Source organism: Natator depressus, chromosome 2 (genome assembly GCF_965152275.1).
Source record: "Natator depressus isolate rNatDep1 chromosome 2, rNatDep2.hap1, whole genome shotgun sequence".
In the NCBI taxonomy this organism is placed as follows: domain Eukaryota; kingdom Metazoa; phylum Chordata; order Testudines; family Cheloniidae; genus Natator; species Natator depressus.
Window position 1 is genome coordinate 261,162,511 of NC_134235.1, and position 19,958 is coordinate 261,182,468.

The 19,958-nt window shown below is 47.6% G+C and overlaps 1 protein-coding gene across 7 annotated transcripts in view; it reads right to left on the reverse strand.

Annotated features, from left to right (window-relative positions):
* MAP4 (microtubule associated protein 4) overlaps positions 1-15,883 on the reverse strand; it is a 276,127-nt gene extending 260,244 nt beyond the window's left edge. For 6 of the 7 annotated variants that reach the window (XM_074946504.1, XM_074946502.1, XM_074946501.1 and 3 more), the window contains exon 1: positions 15,723-15,881. The gene's annotated coding sequence lies outside the window, so the exon portion shown is untranslated. Of the gene's footprint in view, positions 1-15,722 lie in introns of all 7 variants that reach the window. The other variant, XM_074946503.1, reaches the window with a different exon arrangement.
* Between the last annotated feature and the right edge of the window lie 4,075 nt (positions 15,884-19,958).

The following is a 19,958-nucleotide window of genomic DNA, read 5'->3' on the forward strand; positions in this document are numbered from 1 at the left end:
AAGTGAAACAGACAAGAAACAACTGTTTGCAGTGTTGTTATAGCCATGTTGGTCCCAGGATATTAGAGACAAGATAGGAGAGGTAATATATTTTACTGGACCAACTTCTGTTGGTGAGAGAGACAAGCTTTCGAGCTACAAAGAAAACCTGAAGAAGAGCTCTGTATAGCTCGAAAGATGGTCTCTTTCACCAACAGAAGTTGGTCCAAAAGGTGTGCCTCATCCACTTTGATTACAATTTATAACGGTTTTACTTTAATTTCCCTAATACCAACAAATACTGAAGCAATTATCTGAGAAGGGTCACCCAAAAAAGACTGGAGGGAGGTGGGAAGGGGACAAGAGAATATTGGAGTTCACTGTCTACAAAGCAGACAGAAGGTTATGGGGTGGGTAGTGTATTAGCGATTCCTACATACACACAAGATGTTCTGGGAAGGGATCAGAGAGGCAGACATAAAAGCCCTGACTGCACTAGGGAAGTTTTGCTAAGTTTTATCAGTTCATAGAACAATTTCAGTTCCACCAGTGTTCATCACATTAGGAGACCTAGTATAGACAGACTACTAGCTACAGGAGTTTTAAATACCATAATAAACATACCTGCTAAGAGCAGGGCTCGTTACCAGCATTTTAAATGCCATAAACTGACAGCTGCCCAGCTACTGTAGTGCTCCCAACAGTGCTAATACCAGTGGAGCAGAGATGGTGTTAACAATGGTAACATTTCACAAGATTTTTCTGCTACAAACAAGGCTAAAAAAATTCTTCCTTCCAGAAGCCAGGAGTGTGTGTGTGGAGCAGGGATTCAAAGTAGACTCCTAATAGCAAGAGGTTGAAGAAAGATAGCACTATGTAGGGCACAGGTGGGCAAACTATGGCCCACAGGCAGATAGCCATCCCCTGGCGCCTCAGGCCCCACACCATTCCTGGAAGCAGCCAGCACCACATCCCTGCAGCAGGGGGGCAGCGCACAGCAGAGGGCTCGCATGCTACCCCCGCCTGCAGGCACAGCCCCCCGCAGCTCCCATTTCCGGGAACGGGAAACCACGGCCAATGGGAGCTTCGGGGGAGGTACCCACAGGGGAGAGCAGCGTGCTGAGCCCTCTCCCCACCCCCACTTCAGGGGCCGCAGGGACGTGGTACCAGCCGCTTCTGGGAGTGGTGCAGTGCCAAGGCAGGCAGGGAGCCTGCCTTAGCCCCGCTGCCACCCCAGAGCCACTCAAGGTAAGTAGTGCCAGGCCAGAGCTGGCACCCTGAACCCCTCCTGCATCCCAACCCCCTGCCCTGATCCCCCTACCGCACCCTGCACCCCAACCCCCTGCCCTGAGCCCCCTCATGCTCCCCATACCCCTCCTGCACCCCAACCCCCTGCCACACCCCAACCTCCTGCTGCACCCCAACCCCCTGCCCTAAGCCCCCAGACCCCTCCCGCACTCCTCCCTGTACCCCTGCCCTGAGCCCCCCCACACTCCGCACTCCCTCCTGCACCCCAACCCCCTGCCCTGAGCCCCCTCGTACACCCCACGCCCCAACCCTTTGCCCTGAACTCCTTCCTGCACACCGCACCCCCGCCCACACCCCAACCCCCTGCCCCAGCCCTACATTCATGGCCCTGCATGCAATTTCCCCACCCAGATGTGGCCCCTGGGCCAAAAAGTTTGCCCACCCCTGATCTAGGGACTTCAGGGACACCATCTCCTGGGGGATTGGTCTTTTCACTGAGGCACTGCCTTTCAATCTCACTGGAATTCTGCCACTTCATCCTTGGTTAGTAACATTAGTCCTTCAGCGAGAACTTCTGGTAATTTTTTCAAGTGTTAATGCTTTGCACTTCTGTTATTTATTCATAGCATTTAAATGTGTTATTCTCCTTGAAGCAGATGCACAGAGCCATGTTACCTATACTGAAGGGCTTACAATCTCATAGCAGACATGGCACAACAAGTGAAAAGTACAAATAGATGGGGAAATGGAGGATACATGCACATGATGTCTTCTTCCAGAGGATTTAAAGTATTTCATAAACATCAATTAAGCTACACACAGATGCTCTAACCCCCTCAATTTAAAGTTCAAAATTCAGCAGAGAAAAAAGCAAAAGCTAAACATGCTCAGAAAGTACATCCCCATCACTGGAGGATTTCCACCAATAGGAATGGACTGATATCTGGTATTTTAGCACTTCAGGAGTCATAATTCAAGTGTTTGTAAACATGCTTTGAAATTCATCTGATAAAAGATTCCAGTTTAAAGTAAGTGTCAACACTCTAACTTCAGCTGAAAGCTACTTTCCAGGGTAAGGTAGCACTAATGCAATTTCACAAAAGAAACAGTGACTCACTCCCAGACAAAAATGTTGGAAATATATGACCTAATCACATTCAGAAATAAATCTGCTTTTCAAAAAAAAAAAAAGGCAACTTAGACAATAACATACATCATGTATCTTAATCAATTTATGAAAAGGGGTAGCTTTTGGACTAAGAAAGCTGCAAAATAACAGCTATGAGCTTAAATTTCAGTTCCAATTAGTCCTTGCCAAAACATAATTAGCCTGTCTGGCTGCATGTAGTTCAGTCAGCCTCAGTTTCAGTTGAAAGCTAGGCATCTTCCTGTAGGACTACAGCTACATGTGATCCAGCCCCCTCAGGCCATTTTAGCCCTGCCCATTGAGCCAGTGCCAGGAGTGATCTGACAGAGGGAAACAGATGCCATTTCACCACGTGCAGTCTGAAGGATGCATGGGGGCATTCAAATTAAAATGTCAGTATTTGCTAGTGATGAAATATTCAAAGTATTGGCACTTGGCTGACTAGCAAGATCAGCCTACTGCATGCTCAAGTGGATTCCTGACAGCTTTGCTAAGGATGCTCTATCCACACAAAGAAAAGGAGGACTTGTGGCACCTTAGAGACTAACAAATCTATTTGAGCATAAGCTTCCGTGAGCTTATGCTCAAATAAATTTTTTAGTCTCTAAGGTGCCACAAGTCCTCCTTTTCTTTTATCCACACAAAGCTAGTTTTAAAAACTGACGTTAAAACTGGCTGCAAGCAACCTGCCATAGAAGTTGTCTACTGTGATCATTCTTTTTTTTTTTTTTTTTTCAAATAATGACTGAGATAAGTGCCTGTCTATATGGGACACTAACCTAATGAACTAGGACTACCAGTTGTATGTGGAGATAATCATGACAAGATACAGGGGATACAGACACTTGATCCTGGTCTTGATCCTGCACAGTACAGGCACTGCATGTTCCACACATGATATAGTCACAAGGTGAAAAGGGATGAACAGTTCAAGAATGGCAGGTAAGCCAGATTCCACACTGCTGCCTGGCCAGCAAGCGCTCTTGCACAGCAGCAGAAAGCTTAAAGAGGGTGGGGGAGGGGGGATACGTAGTTAATCTCCTCATTAGCATGATCAGAATTATACTTAAGGCCATACTAGGACATTCCCGTTTTCTAAGCAAGCTCTACTCCTTTTGTACCCCGTGTACTTGCAAGTATAAGAATAAGCATACGTGAGGCTTGACACATGCCACCCAGTGCAGAGAACTATGCCTAGTACTTAACCTTATTTGTACCCCCACAGAACCCTGCATGCACAGCAGTACAAACACAGTGGGCTTGAAAAAAAAAAAATCACTTATTTGCCCAGGTGAGAGAAGGTGGCAGATACTAGGACTATTCAATGACACCAGCCATTTCTGCAGAATTTATATTTCCATTTAAAAAAAAAAAAAAAAAACTTTTAGTCCACATGGTTGCAAACAACCTTCCAAATGTTACTCCTAGGGAAACAGAGTCAAAAAATTAAAATTTCTGCACACAATATTTTAAAATTCAGCAAAATTCTGCTCTGGCTGTCAGCCCCACTGCACGCAGGGCTGAAATTTGTGATTTCCACCAAAATGCTTCCTTTTGGTGGAAATCACAAATTCTGCATGAAAAAATAAAATTCTGCATTGTGCAGAGGTGCAGAATTTCCCCACCAGTAAAACGTGAGCTAATGAAGCATGTGCCATCTTTCAAACTATGCAGATAGCTTCAATGCCTCTGCTGATGCTCATACTAGTCATTCTTCCAATCAGCAGCCAAGTGGTACTAACAAGGCTAGTCAAGTTTTACTACTACTAGTAAGAACCCTATGGACAGCAATAAAATTGAAGAATGTCAGTTTTACTCTGCTGTTCCTTAGGAAAGCTCTGCTAACATCAGTACCAGATACTAGGGCTATTCAATGGGAATGAGACTCAAAGCAGAAACTTAGGGGTTTAGAATAGGCTTAGGACTCAGGGAGAGGGAAAAGGAAAGCCTTCTCCTTTCCAGTCATGTAGCACAATAGGGAATTGAACTTTTCAGTAACCCAGCTAGAGGGAGCGTGATACAAAAGATGGACCTGACCTATTGATCAGAATATAGCATGGGGAGAGGAGGTTGTAGAACAAAAGAAGGAGTTACCGAGCTTTACTTGTGGAACCCTCATTCGTCTTTCATTTGTCTTTAGTCTAGCTAGTGGATTAACCCACTGGATATCATGTGTAGTACATTTTTCAAGCCCTGACTTAAGCACCCTGTGCAAACTTGCAGGACACAAAACCACATGAAGATACGCACAATTCATAGTCCTACTCAGAGTCAGCTTAGGACAAATCCTGATCAGGAGGGGTTTTTTTGTTTTTGCACTCCATAATACAATTCTGACATACGAAAAATCTTAATTATTTTAGAGTTTAAATGCCATTTATGCACACTAACATCTGTCCATAACCCTTTGACCTAAAATTCCAGAGCAACCAAGCTTGTAAATATCCAAGGGCTCAGGGACCAGATTCATACTTCTCCAGTCTGCTCCTAAATTCTAACATATTGTAACTTCAAATACCTTACTTAGACACCTCTCCATAAGTAGGTTTCAGAGTGGTAGACGTGTTAGTCTGTATCAGCAAAAACAACGAGGAGTACTTGTGGCACCTTAGAGATTAACAAATTTATTTGGGCATAAGCTTTCGTAGGCTAAAACCCATGCATTTGATGAAGTGGGTTTTAGCCCATGAAAGCTTATGCCCAAATAAATTTGTTAGTCTCTAAGGTGCCACAAGTACTCCTCGTTGTTTCTCCATAAGCAGTTTACTGCGCTATTGTTGGCCAAAATACATTATTCACACTGCTGCAGAATTAATATTTGCAGAACATCCAGGAATTGATTTCACTGACCTTTTCTTCCCACTGAGGAATTCTTTTGTACATGGACACCACTATGTATCAGGGCATGGCACAGGCTTCTAAACTGTGGAAGACTGAAGATATTTTGAACAATGGGAACACAGCCTTCAGGCTTTGTCTATTACAATAAACTACCTATAAAAACTACTCAAACTGACTGTCCTCCATTCAACATAGCTATTAGTGAGCACATGCACCCTTTAAAATCCTGTTGTCAATGCCCACAGCCACCAGGTGGCAAGACATTACTCTTCTCTTCCTCTGAGGCCTTCCTATTTCAAATGCAATTTTTGCTGGGTCTTGAGCTAACATCACCACCATGATGCTGTGCTGCCATCTCACCCACACAGTCCAAGTACCCTGCACTTTCATCATCTATTGCTGAAGGTTAATTAAGTTATACTTCAAACAAGAATGTCAGCTCAAGACCACTAGCACAGGCACCCAGGAGGGAGTAAACCCCAGAACATTAATACACATCATCTTTTGATAAGTAAAACAAATTAAAATATTCCCATCTACACATGCGATTCTCAAGAGTAGGATGTGTGACAATCCCAGTTGTCAAAGGAAAAAAATTAGACTTTCTTCCACTCTAAGCTTGAAGTAGCAGAATAAATTTTTAATGGTCTTTCCAATAAGACTATAAAAGCCAAACTGATGCACAAACATACCATAAGTAACCACTACTTTCATTTTAATTATACATGATTAAATGTATCCTGACAGATTTACAAAGCCCTGGCTGGGATGATTTAATTGGGGATTGGTCCTGCTTTGAGCAGGGGGTTGGACTAGATGACCTCCTGAGGTCCCTTCCAACCCTGATATTCTATGATTCTATTTACTGTCTGACCAGTGGTTTCCCTTAGTCATAAGTCTGGCATATTCCATCAGAATATGGAAGCCTGTACAACAATACTAATTGTATGTAAATACGAAGGGTTCAGTGCTAGAACTGCATTTACTAGCCAAGGTTACTGGTAAAGGATTTATTGCATGGGAAACGAGCTCAAGAATAGCACAACAGAGTGACAGTCAACAGTCAGGTTTCAGAGTAACAGCCGTGTTAGTCTGTATTCACAAAAAGAAAAGGAGGACTTGTGGCACCTTAGAGACTAACCAATTTATTTGAGCATGAGCTTTCGTGAGCTACAGCACACTTCATCGGTCACTTTTTCTTACTAGTACTAATGAGCCTAAATTAAAACTCTGGACTTAAATCTCACAGAAATCCAGATCTGATTTTGTGGCTCAGGTCCATCTACTTCTGGAGATGGAGGTAACCACTAGGATATCACAGGGGTTGGAACCTCAAATATAATTATAACTTTGTTCAATAAAATTAAGGCTGTGTCAGCACTTTTCTTACAAACCCCAGAAAGAATATATAACTCATCTGTTTATACTGAGAATTTGCCAGCCTGAAACCATTTTAAGAAAGGATACAGATTAAGATTCATATTTTTAAAGAATGCGTCTATATTTGAGTTACTGGCAGTCTCTCAGATTATCAACTGACATTTTTAAAATGTACGCTGTTAACTTTTTGCGGCTGCATTCAGCTTGCTCAATTAAAATAACATTGTTCCTTTAAAAATAAACCATTTCCACTGAAGTGTGCTTGGTTTTAATTTCATAAAATTTTTCAGCTGATCAGTCTGGTTTGTTTTTTTTTTAATAAAACCTTAGTTAACAAAACGCTTAAATTGGCCTAATGGTGTCCCTAAAACCAGAGGGCAAATGGTTGTTTTCTTCAAAACAATGTTAAAACTGAACTATTTGGCTCTCTTATAAAATGGTTACATATATGCATTTAACATGCATATAAACCAAAACTAATTGCAAAATTTCATTTGACAGTTTAGACTATAGGAAAGTAAGCCATGATAGTCCCACCTACTGGCCTCTCTCCTTTACCAATTGTATGTCCACAATGAACATTTGCACCGGCAGAGATGAAATAGCCACAAAGATGCATTTATCGACAACAAAACCCACACTGAAGTCATACAGGTTTCAGAGTAACAGCCATGTTAGTCTGTATTTGCAAAAAGAAAAGGAGTACTTGTGGCACCTCAGAGACTAACCAATTTATTTGAGCATAAGCTTTCGTGAGCTACAGCTCACTTCATCGGATGCAGTGAGCTGTAGCTCATGAAAGCTTATGCTCAAATAAATTGGTTAGTCTCTATGAAGTCATACAGTTTCCTGTTTCCAACAACCAAATGATATAGTCCATTAAAATAGGCCTTCAGGTAGCACGCTGGACTTCCATGCAATAAGGGGCACATCCTGAGATGGTGAGCATCTGCAAATCCCAAGGAGGAGTTGTGGTGTTCGGCACTTCTTGGAATCAAACTCTGTACCAGTCTGCATGCTGCAGGTCAATGATCTGAATCAATTACTATTAGCATTAAGACAGGTTTCAGAGTGGAAGCCGTGTTAGTCTGTGTCAGCAAAAACAACGAGGAGTCCTTGTGGCACCTTAGAGACTAACAAATTTATTTGGGCATAAGCTTTCGTGGGCTAGAACCCATGCAACTGATGAAGTGGGTTCTAGCCCATGAAAGCTAATGCCCAATAAATTTGTTAGTCTCTAAGGTCCCACAAGGACTCCTTGTTGTATTAGCGTTAAGGAATTAATCAAGTAAAGTCAGATTTTAAAGCTTCAAAGAGTAGCTTATCGGCATCATATAAATATGTAAACTTAAAAATTCTATTTTTCCTTAAAGACCAAAGTGACTGAATCCTTCTCCAATGCTATTAGAGGGGAGGAAAGCCACACCAATGGGAAGACTGTTGTCAGGGTGAGCGTTGACTATCCTGACCTTCATCTCTCTGGGCCATTATAGCTTCCAGTCACTGAAACTTCTTTGAATTTGATATTTCCACTGAAGTCACTTTAATAAATACATATTAAACAAGAGATTTAAGTGATAATATCAAATTTCCTTCTGCTTTTGAGGTAATAAGTCAGATTCAAAACTATCCTGCCTTTGGGCTCATCATTTATCACAGGGATTATTTCCAAGGAAAACAAAGGAGCAATGATATTATTGCTATTATAATACAAGTTTAATGAAGCTGATTTAAACTGAAAAACCCATCTGCCCTGATCTGAGTGGACCACAGAGCCAGGGATCCTTCACTGTGTCTCTAGACATGTGGGTAATTGAGACCCTCCAGAATGGTCAGAAAGTTCTCATTTATATTTTCTAAAACGATTCAAGTAATTTTACCACAAAAAAGTGATTGCAACCCTACATTCTGATTGACCAAGTAGCCACTGGTATTATGACTGGCAGCATTACTAAAATTTGAGACTTTGCAACGAGCAATAATAAATTATAATTGAAAGGGATCTGGATTTTGCAAGCAAGAGAAAACTACTCTGCAAAGTAAATCAGAATAAGATGGTAATATACCAGAACATTACCCCAGCATATAGTAAGTGGAACATTCAAGCCATAATCAACAGGAAAGGAATTTAACAGTTGTAAAATCCTTCAAGCCATCAGCACAGTACTCAGCTGCAGTTTGAAAACAAAAGGGACACTAAGAATGTGTCTACACAGCAATTAAAAACCCACAGCTGGTCCATGTTGAGCTCAAGCTGTAAAATGGCGGTGGAGACATTCAGGCTGGAGCCCAAGCTCTGGTACTCCATGGGGGGGGGGGGGGGAGGTCCTAGAGCCAGGGCTCCAGCCTAAGCCCGAACACCTACACCTCGATTTTAAAGCCCTGCAGCCTGAATCAGCTGACACAGACCAGCCATAGGTGTTTAACTGCAGTGTAGACATACCCTAAGGCTGCATCAGACAAGGTTACCTGCTGGTCACTGCAAGAACAAGGTGTGAGGGAGGGAGGGAGAGAGAGGTCACTAATCCCCCCCAAAGTTAAGTCTTAAAGGAAAAACAAGTGGTTTTCAACACTGAATATTTAAACAGTATCTCACTGAAAACACACTGCTTAGATCTTTAGACACTGTGTTCAGTATTAGCCTCCTTTTCACAGGAAGAATATAATTGTCCAGAATGTGCAATACAGGTATCCAGGAGGATTCCACATTTAAAAATTTCTCTCACGAAGAAAAGTACAACAAAGTGAACTTGCTCTTCCTGGAAAAGATGACCAAGGTGTTCTCCTAATAGGACAGCGGTGTGCAAACTTCGGCCCTCGGGTCAGATCCAACCCCTCAGGACTTTGAATCTGGCCCGCAGGATTGCCACCCCCATGGCACCGCAGGCCCTGCACCGCTCCCGGAAGTGGCCAGCACCATGTCCCTGTGGCCCAGGGGGTGAGGCAGAGGACTCCGCATGTTGTCCCCACCTGTGGGTTCCACACCCGAAGCTCCCATTGGACGCAGTTCCCCATTCCCTGCCAATGGGAACTGCGGGGGGCAGTGCCTGCAGGCAAGGGCAGCACACAGAGCCCTCTGCTTCCTCCCCTACCCCTGGGACATGGTGCTGGCCATTTCCAGGAGTGGCGCTGCTGCCACCCCAGAGCCGCTCCAGGTAAGCGGCGCCAGGCCGGAGCCGGCACCGCAAACCTCTCCTGCACCCCAACCCCCTGCCGCACCCCAACCCCCTGCCCTGAGCTCCCTGCCACACTCCATACCCCCTCCTGCACCCCAACCCAGGCTGGCTAACCTAATGAGGAGGGCTTTAAACTAGGTTCACCGGGGGAAGGAGACCAAAGCCCAGAGGTAAGTGGGCAAGTGGGATACCAGGAGGAAGCACAGGCAGGAACGTCTGTGAGGGGAGGGCTCCTACCTCATACTGAGAATGAGGGGCGATCAGCAGGTTCTCCTCAAGTGCCTATATACAAATGCACAAAGCCTTGGAAACAAGCAGGGAGAACTGGAGGTCCTGGTGATGTCAAGGAATTATGACGTGATTGGAATAACAGAGACTTGGTGGGATAACTCACATGACTGGAGTACTGTCATGGATGGTTATAAACTGTTCAGGAAGGACAGGCAGGGCAGAAAAGGTGGGGGAGTAGCACTGTACGTAAGGGAGCAGCATGACTGCTCAGAGCTCCGGTATGAAACTGCAGAAAAAGCTGAGTGTCTCTGGATTAAGTTTAGAAGTGTGAGCAACAAGAGTGATGTAGTGGTGGGAGTCTGCTATAGACCACCGGACCAGGGGGATGAGGTGGATGAGGCTTTCTTCCAGCAACTCGCAGAAGCTACTAGATTGCACGCCCTGGTTCTCATGGGCGACTTCAATCACCCTGATATCTGCTGGGAGAGCACTACAGCAGTGCACAGACAATCCACGAAGTTTTTGGAAAATGTAGGGGACAATTTCCTGGTGCAAGTGCTAGAGGTGCCAACTGGGGGGGAGCTTTTCTTGACCTGCTGCTCACAAACCGGGAAGAATTAGTAGGGGAAGCAAAAGTGGATGGGAATCTGGGAGGCACTGACCATGAATTGGTCGAGTTCAGGATCCTGACACAGGGAAGAAAGGTAAGCAGCAGAATACGGACCCTGGACTTCAGGAAAGCAGACTTCGACTCCCTCAGGGAACTGGGTATTCCCCTGGGGGAATAACATGAAGGGGAAAGGAGTCCAGGAGAGCTGGCTGTATTTCAAGGAATCCCTATTGAGGTTACAGGGACATACCATCCCGATGTGTCGAAAGAATAGTAAATATGGCAGGCGAGCAGCTTGGCTTAACGGTGAAATCCTTGCGGATCTTAAACATAAAAAAGAAGCTTACAAGAAGTGGAAGATTCGACAAATGACCAGGGAAGAGTATAAATATATTGCTCGGGCATGTAGGAATGAAATCAGGAGGGCCAAATCGCACCTGGAGCTGCAGCTAGCAAGAGATGTTAAGAGTAACAAGAAGGGTTTCTTCAGGTATGTTGGCAACAAGAAGAAAGCCAAGGAAAGTGTGGGCCCCTTACTGAATGAGGGAGGCAACTAGTAACAGAGGATGTGGAAAAAGCTAATGTACTCAATGCTTTTTTTGCCTCTGTCTTCACGAACAAGGTCAGCTCCCAGACTGCTACGCTGGGCAACACAGCATGGGGAGTAAGTGGCCAGCCCTCTGTGGAGAAAGAGGTGGTTAGGGACTATTTAGAAAAGCTGGACGTGCACAAGTCCATGGGGCCGGATGCGTTGCATCCGAGAGTGCTAAAGGAATTGGCGGCTGTGATTGCAGAGCCATTGGCCATTATCTTTGAAAACTCGTGGCGAATGGGGGAAGTCCCGGATGACTGGAAAAAGGCTAATGTAGTGCCCATCTTTAAAAAAGGGAAGAAGGAGGATCCTGGGAACTACAGGCCAGTCAGCCTCACCTCAGTCCCTGGAAAAATCATGGAGCAGGTCCTCAAGGAATCAATCCTGAAGCACTTACACGAGAGGAAAGTGATCAAGAACAGTCAGCATGGATTCACCAAGGGAAGGTCATGCCTGACTAATCTAATCGCCTTCTATGATGAGATTACTGGTTCTGTGGATGAAGGGAAAGCAGTGGATGTATTGTTTCTTGACTTTAGCAAAGCTTTTGACACGGTCTCCCACAGTATTCTTGTCAGCAAGTTACGCTGGGCTGGATGAATGCACTATAAGGTGGGTAGAAAGTTGGCTAGATTGTCGGGCTCAACGGGTAGTGATCAATGCTCCATGTCTAGTTGGCAGCCGGTATCAAGTGGAGTGCCCCAAGGGTCGGTCCTGGGGCTGGTTTTGTTCAATATCTTCATAAATGATCTGGAGGATGGTGTGGATTGCACTCTCAGCAAATTTGCGGATGATACTAAACTGGGAGGAGTGGTAGATACGCTGGAGGGGAGGGATAGGATAGAGAGGGACCTAGACAAATTAGAGGATTGGGCCAAAAGAAATCTGATGAGGTTCAACAAGGGTAAGTGCAGGATCCTGCACTTAGGACGGAAGAATCCCATGCACTGCTACAGACTAGGGACCGAATGGCTAGGCAGCAGTTCTGCAGAAAAGGACCTGGGGCGACAGTGGAGGAGAAGCTGGATATGAGTCAACAGTGTGCCCTTGTTGCCAAGAAGGCCAATGACATTTTGGGATGTATAAGTAGGGGCATAGCCAGCAGATCGAGGGACGTGATCGTTCCCCTCTATTCGACATTGGTGAGGCCTCATCTGGAGTACTGTGTCCAGTTTTGGGCCCCACGCTACAAGAAGGATGTGGATAAATTGGAGGGAGTCCAGCGAAGGGCAACAAAAATGATTAGGGGACTGGAACACATGACTTATGAGGAGAGGCTGAGGGAACTGGGATTGTTTAGTCTGCAGAAGAGAAGAATGAGGGGGGATTTGATAGCTGCTTTCAACTACCTGAGAGGTGGTTCCAAAGAGGATGGTTCTAGACTATTCTCAGTGGTAGAAGATGACAGGACAAGGAGTAATGGTCTCAAGTTGCAGTGGGGGAGGTTTAGGTTGGATATTAGGAAAAACTTTTTCACTAGGAGGGTGGTGAAACACTGGAATGCATTAGCTAGGGAGGTGGTAGAATCTCCTTCCTTAGAAATTTTTAAGGTCAGGCTTGACAAAGCACTGGCTGGGATGATTTAATTGGGGATTGGTCCTCCTTTGAGCAGGGGGTTGGACTAGATGACTTCCTGAGGTCCCTTCCAACCCTGATATTCTATGATTCTAACCCACTGCCACACCTCTCCTGCACCCCAACCCTGAGTGCCCTCCCACACCCAACCCCCTGCCCTGAGTCCCATCGCACCCCACTCCCCTCCTGCACTGCAACCCCACCTTGGGCCCCGTCGCACCCCTCCTGCACCGCAACCCCCTGCCCTGAGCCCCCTCCCACACGCCACACTCCCTCCTGCACCCCAACCCCCTGCCCTGAGCCCCTTCCTGCACACCACACCTCCTTCCACACCCCGCACTCCCTTCCACACCACAACCCCCTGCCCCAGCCCTACATTCATGGCCTTGCATGCAGTTTCCGCACCCAGATGTGGCCCTTGGGCCAAAAAGTTTGCCCACCTCTGTAATAGGAGCTTAGACACCCATAAACAGAACCGGGGGGGGGGGGGGGGGGGACACACACCACTTCACCCCTTCCATAGACTCAGCTGGGAACGTCTCCCTTCCTGCACCCAGAGGATCATGGAAGAAATAATCAACCCTCTCAGGCACCCCAATTCTCCAACCAACTCCCGCTGGGCACCCCACCAAAGATAAAGTGAAATGAAGACTATTACAATGGTGATGGGGTTTAAAAGCTAAAGAAGGTTTATCAGGAAAGTTGGGCTAAAATATTAATTCAGCTTTAATAGGCTTAATCAGGGCATGAATTTGACAGAAAGAGACTGAACATTACAACAACAAAGCATACTGTCAGGATCAAGATACACCTAACGAGGAATACGTTTATTCAGAGTGGACTTTTCATATCCAACAACTCCATGGCACTTGTTTCTAAACTTACCAGTGACAGTACTATATAGTGTCATAGCAAACACTCATTTAATACTGAAAATATGACAACTGTTCCTTCTAAATCAATGTGCTCAGCTTGAAACTAGGCCTAATTTATATAAATAGCTTGGCGTTTGAATCTCTATGCTGATGACTGGGCAGTGTTACCGTATAGGCCTAGCGTCTGCTGTATCCACTCAGCTTACCACACCCATCTCATCAAGCTGCAAGCAAGCAGCAGCTCTGCAAATGCTTATCCTTGCTGTGTTACTGAATTACAGCACAAATATCCCCTGATGCAATGCCACAACCATCCTTGTAAAGTAGGGAAGGAGACCAGCCAGCCAGAATTGTAGCAAGGAAGCAGAGAGGAACCACATTACCAAAGCTTCAAGAGGACCAGATAAGAAGCCCTAACACATGTAATACTGGCTAACAAATTTGTTAGTCTCTAAGGTGCCACAAGTACTCCTTTTCTTTTTGCAGATACAGAATAACACGGCTGCTACTCTGAAACATGCAATACTGTATTTGACCAAACACATATGTGTTTCTGTGAGTTTGAGCGTGGGGGGAGAGGGGAAGGAAAAGGGAGGAAGAGGAGTTCACGAAAATGCTGTTTCAAATAAAACTGCAGGAACAGCAAAGCTATCACTAGGAACATAGCCTCTTCCCTCCAATGCAACAAAACCTTTGCCAGAAGCTCCCACTTCCTCTGGGATGACCCAGACACAAATCCCCCATCTCTCTTGCTCAAGAGAGATGCTGCAGGATGCTCCTCCTCCCACCCCCACTTTGAATTTCCTGTCACTTTTATACGTGCCAATTATTGCAGCCCATCACACCCTTACTACAAAATATTGTTAATTACCACAAATTAAATTAACCCCCATAATGTTCCAGTTTGTTGCACTGAACAGGATTCTGCCACCTCACCAGCCTGTGATTTATAATTCAACTCCCATTCCCATAAAAGGCATAAAATGCCCCATATCCCTTAATTTGAAGAAAAATGAATTATTGGGGGTTGGGAGGGAGGGAGATTAAGGGGAAGTTTGGGTGTTCTGGTTGAGGGAGGGAAGGGATGAGATTCAGATCTCTGAAGTGAGATTTTGGGAAGTTCTGGCTGGGGAAATTTTGAGTGTACTTATTCAAGTGTGCCCTTCCCCCAGTAGAAAACCCACTAATCCTATAGCAAGCAAAGGTTTGTGGTCCCAACTCCGTCCCTCTCTCTACCAGACCATCCCAGGGCTGACCAGAGGCCAGAGCCCCATATCACTAGGGGTCAGCTTATGCGGGGAAGTGGGGCAAAGGGTCTGATTAGGTCAGTGTAGCCCCCCAAGAAACCCCTAACAGACATTGATACGACAGCCACTGCCAGCAAAGAGAAAGCTGCCTAAGGGATGGAGCTAGGAAATGATTCAGGCTCCTGAGCAGGGAAAGAAAGAGGGGTGTCATACCCCATCCCGAGACGGTGGGGGGTAACCACTTCACCCCTTCCACCCCAGAGGATCATGGAAGAAATAATCAACCCTCACAGCCACCCCAATTCTGCAACCAACTCCCGCTGGGCACCCCACCTCAGGGTCCCTCTGCCAGAGTCACAGCTGCCCCCCCACACACACACAGAGCCCTGCCCCGCCCCACCCGCACCGCTGCCCCCCGCCAGGAACCCCCCCCGCCCTCACCGCTGCCCCCCTCACTCCCAGGGCCCCACCCGCACCGCTGCCCCCCTCACTCCCAGGGCCCCACCCCGCCCTCACCGCTGCCCCCCTCACTCCCAGGGCCCCACCCGCACCGCTGCCCCCTCGCTCCCAAGACCCCACCCCCAAGGGCCCTGCCCTAAGAGTTCCCCCCCTCCCGGCGCCCCAGCAGCTCCTCTAGGGCCCTGCTCTCCCCTCACCCTCAAACCCCCGCCGGACCCCCGCAAGAGCCCTTCCCTTCCCCTCCCCCCGGCGGGCCGCCGGGCCCACGCCTCCGCTCCGCTCCGCCCCTGGGGTCCCCCACACACACCCTGCCCCGGGGACCCTCCCCGCTCGCGCCGTCGGAGCCCCACGGAGGCTCTTACCGACAGGGATGGCGGTTGCGAGCTGCTGGAGCCGCCTGATGAGTGTCACTCTCCCTGCGGGCCCGGCCGGGAGGGGGAGGGAGCGAGTAGTACTAAGGCACCCGCAACTAGGCTGCCGCCGACCTCACGCTGAGTAACCTAGCCCGCTGACACACAGGGCGGGCCTCTACGCTCAGCCAATCCCTGCGCAGCGAGCTCGCGCTCAGCCAATCCTGGCGAGCGCGGGAGGCGGAGGGTGGGGCCGGCCGCGGGAGGAGCTGAGGCGGCGCTGGGACAACAGGGCAGCAAGCTGGGGTGAAGTGTAGCATGTGGGCGGTGGGGAGCGGACCCTGTCAGGAAGGCCATAGAGCTAGGCCCTGGAGAGAGGTTTCAAGGGGGAGGAGTCTCAGGGGTCTGGAGGGCGTTGGCTAAGGGGAGGGGGCTGGGGAGAATGGGGCAATGGATCTGGCTGGAGAGGCTGGGCTGCAATTAGGGTGACCAGATGTCCCAATTTTAGGGTCTTTTTCTTATATAGGCTCCTATTACCCCCCACCCCCGTCCTGATTTTTCACATTTGCTGTCTGGTCACCCTAGCTGCAATACAGAAGTGAGGCTGGTATAGCTAGGGCAGGGAGGGGGTGGTTTTTTACTGATAAGAGTTACACTGGTATAAGCCCTAGCGTGGATGCAGTTGTACTGGTGTAAAGGTGCCTTATAGGGGTATAGCTTATTCCCCTTTCCAAACAAGCTATACCAGTATAAGCACTTTTATGCCGGTACAACAGCATCCACACAAGGTGCATCATTATGCTAGACTAGTTAAAATGATAAAACCTTCTGGTATAGACAAGCTCTTAGGGTCCCATGGCATGAGGCGCAAAACCAGGAGCCATGGGGATATACGGGCAGGGTAGGGCTACCCCTTGCCTAGGTTTTCCCAGCATTGTCTCTTCTTGAGGTAGCTGTGCCAGGAAATCTGTAAGGGTGCTCAGTACACACTCCAGTTGTCCGGTTTCATAGGCTCAGGCTCATCCTTAATATCCTGGGTTTTTTTGTACATCAGAGGTGGCAACATGAGGGCAGGGAGAGATCTGGGGGGTTTAGGTATATGGGGGTGGAAGGGGAGAGAAGAAGTGGGCTAGGGTGCTTGGTGACATTGTGGGCAGGGGTTTCATCAATAGAAAGTGGGAATGGGTAATCTCTCAGGAAGTATCGATGACTGACAAAAGGTCTGTAAGGGAAGAGGATTTTGGTGGGCGGGCCTCATCATCAGGCTGGTATTAAAGGACAGGGAAGAGGACATGTCTCGCTAAAATGGCTGGCCCCAATTTTGAGGAGGGGAGGAGGTCATCTGTTACCATCAGGATGGCTTAATGACAGCCTGTCATCATGAGTCATTGCCTGGCCTTTCAGTGCTAGAAGCATGAGCCTCCATCCACTTCAGCTAAGTAAGACAAGAACAAGAGGACAGTCAATTAAATTAAAAGATGGCAAATCCAAAACTGAGAAAAGGAAATACTTTTTTCACCCTACATATAGTTAGATTGTGGAACTCATTGCCCCAGAAAGTTGTTGAGGCCAAAAACATAGCAAGATTCAAAAAGGGATTGGACATACATATAGATAATGAGAATAGCCAGTTACCATTGTGACGTTGCACTCCGTATGATTTTATGAAAATATGCTAATGAGTGTGAATATAATTTAACGAATATGCTTCATGTAAAAATCTCTTGTAAGGTATCATTACAACTCTTATAATCTACTGAGTGTGGTCATCCTATCTGTATAAATGTATCATTATTGTATGTGAAACTAGAAATATGAAATATAACTCTGAGGTCCTATTGTAATTATGCAAAGTGTGGGCCATTAATGGTGATTTGGAATCTTGATGGCTCCCATCAACTAGGACAATTGGTTGTAAATGGCTCTGTTTACCTGCAAGCCTTCCTGTGAGTCAGGTCAGGAAGAATGAAGACTTTGGGTCTCACAGGACATGTGATCATGTCAACTGGTACTGGAATCCATCTTAAACTTGATGCTTTTCCATTTAGAAGGAGGGGTGGGGACCCAGAGAGCCAAAAGAGTCCTGCCTTGTGCCAAAGCTATAGAAGGGGGTGGAACAGAACAAAGGAGGTTCCAGTCATGAGAAATCGCCTAGTTATCACCTGAGCTGGAATTAACAGAAACTGTACTGGGGAAAGGATTGGGCCCAGACTAAGGAGGAGTCTAGTCTGTGAAAGAAGCTTATTGGAACATCTCTCAGGATGAGATTTACCTGTATTCAGTTTCTTAGACTTGTGTGTTTTTGCTTGGTAACTTACTTTGTTCCATCTGTTATTACTTGGAACCACTTAAATCCTACTTTTTATATTTAATAAAATCACTTCTGCTTATTAATTAACCCAGAGTAAGTAATTAATACCTGGGGGAGCAAACAGCTGTGCATACCTCTCTATCAGTGTTATAGAGGGCAGACAATTTATGAGTTTACTCTGTATAAGCTTTATACAGAGTAAAATGGATTAATTGCGGGTTTGGATCCCATTGGGAGCTGGGTGTCTGGGTGCAAGAGACAGGAGCACTTGCTAAGCCATTTTCAGTTAAGTCTGCAGCTTTGGGGGCGTGGGTCAGACTGTGTTGCAGCAGATTAGCATATCTGGCTCAACAAGACAGGGTTCTGAAGGTCCAAACTGGCAGAGAAAACGGGCTCAGAAGTAGTCTCAGCACATCAGGTGACAGTCCCAAGGGGGTCTCTGTGACTGAACCCATCACAACCAGAATTAATTATAACAAAATTTTGGAAGGGATATTAAACTTTATGTTTCAAGGTTTAAGCCAGGGGTGGGGAACCTCCAGCCCGCAGGCCGGATCCGGTGCCCTGTTTCATTTCATCTGGCCCGTGGCAAGTCTCCGCGCCTCAGGCCGGAAGTCTCGAGCCTTGACGCCCCCCCTGCGGGGCTGAAGCAGTGAGCGTCGGCTTGCCCCGCTGCAGGGGGAGGGTTGCCAAGACATTAAAAATCTGGTCGGCATGTCCCTGTGGCCCGTAGGTGCAGGGGTGATTAGGGAAGCTCTGCGTGCTGCCCCAGCCCCCTGCTCCGCACCTCCCATTGGCTGGGAACCAAGGCATCACACAGAGCCCCCTGGCCCCTTCACCTAGTGGCCGGATATGGTGGGCACTTCTGGGAGCAGCGCAGAGCCAGGACAGGCAGGGAGCCTGCCTTAGCCCTGGTGCGCCACTGACCGGGAGCTGCCTGAGGTAAGCGCTGCCAAGCCAGAGCCCACACCCCGAACCCCCTGCCCCAGGTTGGAACCCCCTTCTGTACCCTAATTCCCTCCCGGACTCCACCCCCCCACCTGCTCCCCAACCTGCTGCCCCAGCCCTGAGCCTCCTCCCACACCCAAACTTCCTCCTGGAGCCTGCACCCCCACCCCAACCCTCTGCCCCAGACCTGAGCTCCCTTCCATACGCAAACTCCCTCCTAGACTCTGCACCCCACACCTCCTCCCGCACCCCAACCCCCTACCCCAGCCCTGAGTCCATTCCTGCACTCCAACCCCCTTGGCCCCAGCCCAGAGCCCCTCCTGCACTCCAAACCCCTCATCTCCAGCCCACCCCAGAGCCTGCTCCCCCAGCCAGAGCCCTCAGCCCCTCCCACACACCAGCCCCCTGCCCCAGCTTGGAGCCCCTCCTGCACCCTGAACCCCACATTGCTGGCCCCACCTCAGAGCCTAGGGGAAGCCCCGAGCCTCTGCACCCCCAGTCCCCTGCAGGGCTGGAGCCGCAAGCGCCGGCTCACCCTGTGGGGAGGAAAGCCCCCAGCCTCCATGCTCCCCCATGGGCCTGTGTGTGGCCTGCAACTTATTTTTTCTGTGGGTCATTGGCCCCTGATAGAAAAAAGGTTCCCCACTCCTGGTTTAAGCCAATCACTAACTATTAAATGACCGGATGAGCTCTAATGTGTGGGGGAAGGTATCTCACAGCTCGCAATTGTGGGGATCTTACACCTTCCCCTCTAAAGCATCTGGCATTGGCCACACTGTCTGATGATCTGCTGGATCAGAAGGACCTTGATCTAATCCATTGTGGCAATTCCTATGTTCCTGTGTAGACTCTGACCCACTGTGGACTAGCCACTAAAGGGTGACATGTAACAGAGACTGAACAGTGGGTTACAGTGGCATTGGTTTGGGGAATGAATGTCTCTGACCATCAGGCCAGCCCTGGATTTGGCTCCAGGGGCACTTCATTTT